This window comes from Nuphar pumila, chromosome 15 (assembly GCF_984573655.1).
Source record: "Nuphar pumila chromosome 15, dmNupPumi1.hap1.1, whole genome shotgun sequence".
Taxonomy (NCBI): domain Eukaryota; kingdom Viridiplantae; phylum Streptophyta; class Magnoliopsida; order Nymphaeales; family Nymphaeaceae; genus Nuphar; species Nuphar pumila.
The window spans coordinates 47,045,516-47,050,705 of record NC_143263.1 but is presented as its reverse complement, the minus strand read 5'-3'; the positions used below and the strand labels follow the sequence as shown (position 1 = coordinate 47,050,705).

General features: G+C 42.5%; 1 non-coding gene across 1 annotated transcript; it reads right to left on the bottom strand.

Annotated features, from left to right (window-relative positions):
• Positions 1–454: 454 nt before the first annotated feature.
• On the bottom strand, positions 455–528 carry TRNAI-AAU (transfer RNA isoleucine (anticodon AAU)). The gene has a single exon. It is a non-coding gene; the product is annotated as a tRNA-Ile (tRNA).
• Between the last annotated feature and the right edge of the window lie 4,662 nt (positions 529–5,190).

Sequence of the window (5,190 nt, the reverse complement as noted above, 5' to 3'; positions counted from 1 at the left end):
CCAAGTTAATCGGTTCTAGCATAATGGGATTAAGTGCACGATGGGGATCACACAAAATCAAACCCTAATACAACTTGCATAAAATCCAAAATTTTATATGTATCCGGATTCGGAATTTAGTTAGCTTCAGATTTTTCTGGGGTTCGAATGCAAAACGTGATGCTGAACCCAGATTTAATTACTAACTGGATCTTGCTTTGGATATGGAATTCAACTAAATGGATTCAGATTCAATCAGATATCTAACCTGAATCTGAACCGTTTATATCCTTAGAACTTTGGTTAAAAAAGGGACTGAACTAACCCAGATTCAACTGCAAAACACGGTTGATGCTAATCATCCAAACGGGTCTCACTGAAATAAAATTGGAACAATTTTTGTAATTTTCTTCAAAAAAACAGTGAGGGGGGTCACTTTTTTTTTCAAGAAATTGCAAAAATAGAAAAAGACAAGTGGCCCATGCAGGTCTCGAACCTGCGACCTTCGCGTTATTAGCACGACGCTCTAACCAACTGAGCTAATAGGCCAGCTATTGGTGGTGTTGCCATTTTTATAAATAAACATGAATTAAATAATACAGTTTGGCAAAAACCCCGATACAAATTAATATCGGGTTTGTAGCATTAACTCGCACGGTAATAAAATCAATCTAATTTAAAGTTGGTTTGAAGTCCTCGTCTTTTCATGTAGATTCGTGTAAAATTCATGGTTCCCGTTGATAACATGGCAATCTCATACATGGATGTAAACGGGCCGGATCTAAGCATCACCAAACACCAAGTTTGGCCTAATCGGATATTGAGTAATGAGAGCTGGATTAGTATTCAAAGACAGATGGGGATCAGCTAAAAATTGAATCCGGATCCGAGTTGCATAAAATCCGAAATTTACAAGTATCCTGATTCAGATTTTAGTTAGATTAAAATTTTACTTAAATTTGGATGCAAAATTGGATATGGAGTCCAGATCTCATTAATGACTGGATCTAACTTTGGCTACCCAATCTGATTGAATGGATTTGGATTTGGTCGGATAATCCAACCTGAATCCAAACTGTTTACATCCCTATCAACAAGTTGTTCATGTATAGAGTTATTTCAAATGAAAATAATTCATGTTATTCGAACTATTTCCTACCTTCGTTTATTTATCATTAACTTTTAACTAAATGTCAAAATTAATAGCTAGAATTTTAAGACTTACGAAATTGCAAACCAGATTTTATCGATAAATCTATAAATTTTAGCTTTATAGGTAAGCCACTAGGTCTTTGAGTGGATCCCAATCATCCCATGTTAGCATAAATATTGGTCTCTACTCTCCATTAATACCTTATATAATTAAATTTTTAAAAATAAATAAATAAATTATACCTTATCATTTTAGTAGGGATAAGTGTCGAAAATGGACATCTCTCATAAAAAATGTCAACTTATTTATTTTATTTCAAAATGAGATTCTTTTATTTTGAATGCAGCTGATATCTTGGTACAATTTATATGTAAAACGATAAACTGACCTGCAATTAGGGCTGGTAAACGAGCAGAGCTAACCAAACAGGGCATGTTCGGGCTTGGCTTGTTTACCAATTAACGGAGCTCGTGCTCATATTTAGGCAAGCCGAGCTTGAGATCAGCTCGTCCTTGAATGAGATGGGCCGAAAACAAGCTGGCTCGTGTAAAAACTTTTCATGTTATTTATATAATGAATATATAAATTTTATATTTTATACAATAGTTCATATTCTATGTATATATTTTTCATGCATCCTTCTCTTTATATATATATATATATATATATATATATATATATATATATATATATATATATATATATATATATATATATATATATATATATATATATATATATATATATATATATGAGCTCTTCCCAGCTTAGCTGAGCTGAACGCCGCCCTGTGTTCGGTCCGACTGGTTTAAGCTGAGCTGCTCATGTCTTAGCTCATCAGCTATACGAACTGATCACGAAAAGGAGCTTGTGATGAGCAGAACCGAGCCAATTCACAAGCAGCTCGGTTTGTTTACCAGCCCTACTCACGATCAAACAAATGACTGCAATCTGACTTGAGGCTACAACCAGGAACGAGGGAGAATTAAGAGTATTTGGATTAACTCAACCGTTGCATCAATTCCTGCAAAAGAAAAGCATTGCATCTTAAAGTATGCTTCAATTAAGTCAAAAAAATTTAAGTTCTAATCAACGCAGTGGTTACCCATGAGGTCAGTGAGGTCCTCTATCAAGCTGAAAGCCCCGGATCCAATCTTGCTGTCGCATGAGGGCTGCTGTTGCTTTTTCAGGGTTGAGGCACCAAAAGCTCGGTGCTCTTTGCAACCTTTCATGTTGAAGATTTCAAGTTGATCCCACATCCAGGACCCAAGATCCATGGCTGTCACGGACCTATTTCCTTCAATGGGCCAGCACGGCGCGACGGTCCTTCCTCACCGCTGCAAGCCTGCTAGTCAGCTCGCTTGCCGATCACGGAAGCTTGTAATCAGAGTGCAAGAGAGCAAGAGAGAATTGAGGGAGAGAAATTGCAATCACAAGAAGCAATCACAACGATGGTGAACAAAAGAAAGCTCAACGCATTTACTTCATTCATAATTTTGCCCGCAGGCTATTACAATTCAAGTATACGGGCTGCCACTTCGGGGTATTGATTCACCTAAACCGGGCAGCTTACATCAGACTCAACAAAAGCAAAACAGACTCTAAGCGCAACTGTACACTGTAAGTCGCAAGGGAACATGTTCCCCCCTTCAAATCATGCGCCGTCCTCGGCGCCATCTGTTTCGTGGTAAGCCCTGACTTCAGCCGGGTAGCAGTTGTTCATTCGGAATGCAGGCTCCCACGTTGGTTCCTCCCACTGCACCAAGTATTTTTTCGCTTGCCCCAAGTAGTTGACCTTGTGGCGAAGGATCTGACTGAGGTGCTTCTCGGCCCGTTGTGCTGTTGGGGCCCTCTGCATGATGGGAGCGCGTTGTGGCACACTACTGTGTTTTGGGTCTCCATCATCTAGATGAAACTGCTTGAGGTTTTACACGTGGAACATCAGGTGCACCTTGAAGTCTAGAGGCAACTCCAGCTTGTATGCCAACTTACCCACCTTCTTTGTGATGGTGAAGGGTCCCTCATACTTTCTGAGTAGTCCGCGGTGCCGCCCGCGGAAGATGCCTGTGCAACCAGGATATAACTTCACCAACACCTGGTCCCCAACTTGGAACCTTGCGTGCCGACGGTGTTTGTCCACCCACTTCTTCATTCTCTTTGCCGCTTTGTGTAAGAATGCCTTCGCCAACTCATTCTGCTCGTGCCAGTCGCGAAGGATGACCTTCCCTTTTCTTGTGCAGCAAGAGTGTGCAGGGTCAGTGGTTGTTGCCCCGTGGCTATCTCAAACGGGTTGTGGCCTGAAGACTTGCTCTTCTGCAAATTATAACAAAATTTTGCCACATCAAGGAGCTTCACCCAATTTTTCTGATTGGCACTAACAAAGTTCCTAAGGTACTGCTCTAGTATCTCGTTGATGCACTCTGTCTGCCCATTTGTTTGTAGATGGAAGCTTGTTGAAAACAGCAAATCAGAGCCAAGTAGCTGAAAAACTTCACGCCAGAACTTGCCTGTGAAGCGAGCATTGCGATCACTCACAATGATTTTTGGTATGCTCCAGTGTTTCACCACATGCTTTACGAATAACTCTGCAGGGCACTCCTTGGAAGCTGGGATGAAGGTGACATACTTTGAGAAACGATCCACCACAACCAAAATAGAACTGAGGCCCTCTACATTTGACAGACTAACAATAAAGCCCATAGAGATGCTAGCCCAAGGACGTTCTGGAATTGGTAGAGGCTCAAGGAGACCGACAACCTTCTGATTTGTCCCCTTATCTTGCTGGCAGGTGAGGCATGTCCGCACATACCCTTCAACGTTGTCTCTCATATGCAGCCAATAGTAGCCGCGCTCAAGGAGTGCTAAGGTTCGCTCCTGACCATGATGGTCGGCCCATAATGTATCATGACACTCCCCATCGCAGCACGAAGATGTGTCTCCTTTTTGTTACGAGGAGGCCATCCTGTAGCCAAAATCGTTGAGTCTTCTCTGCTTGTGCCAGAGACACAAGGTGTTGTGCAGTCGGATCCTTTTGCGTACCTTCGCGGATGCGGCTCAGCAATGTGCCCTCCAAGTGCACTTCAGAAGGCTCTGCGCGCGCAGCTGCCAGTTCAGCCCTACGGCTCAGAGCATCCGCCACAACATTGGTCTTTCTAACCTTGTACTCCAAGGCAAAGTCGAACTCAACCAAAAACATCTACCATCGAGCTTGTTTAGGCGTCAACTTCTTCTGCGTCTGAAAATAGCTCATGGCCACATTGTTCGTCTTGACGACGAACTCAGCACTCAAGAGGTAGTGTTGTCAGGTTCTGAGGCAATACACAATGGCGGTCATCTCACGTTCATGCACTGTGTAACGCCTTTCTGCATCTTTCAGCTTTCGACTCTCATATGCGATCAGATGGCCATCATACATAATAACTCCGCCAATGGCAAAGTCTGAGGCATCTGTGTGGACTTTAAAGGGTCTCGAATGATTAGGCAGTTATAGCACTGGCTCCCTCACCAAGGCTTTCTTCAAGCCATCGAAGGCATCTTGGCACGCTTCTGTCCAGAGCCATACCCGATTCTTATTTAACAAATCTGTGAGGGGCGCAACAATGAGGGAATAACCTTTGATGAAATGCCGATAATAGTTTGCCAAACCGAGGAATGATCGCAATTCTGGCACTTTGCTTGGCGGAACCCATTACTGGATGACCCTTATCTTCTGCCCATCCATACGCAGCACACCACGCTCCACAACGTGGCCAAGGAAGCTAATCTCCTCCTGCTCGAAGAGACACTTCTCTCGTTTGACACAGAGGTCATTCTCCTTCAGCACTTGAAACATTGTTCGCAAGTTCCCGACATATTCCTCCATGTTGCTGTTGTAAACCACGATATCATACAGGTAGACTACCACAAACTTGTCTAAGGGTAGAAGATATGGTTCATTAAAGTCTTGAACGTGGCTGAAGCATTTGTCAGCCTGAATGGAATTACTAAGAATTCGTAAGCACCATAGCGGGTGATGCAAGTTGTCTTCAGCTCATCACTTTCAACAATTCTCACCTGCT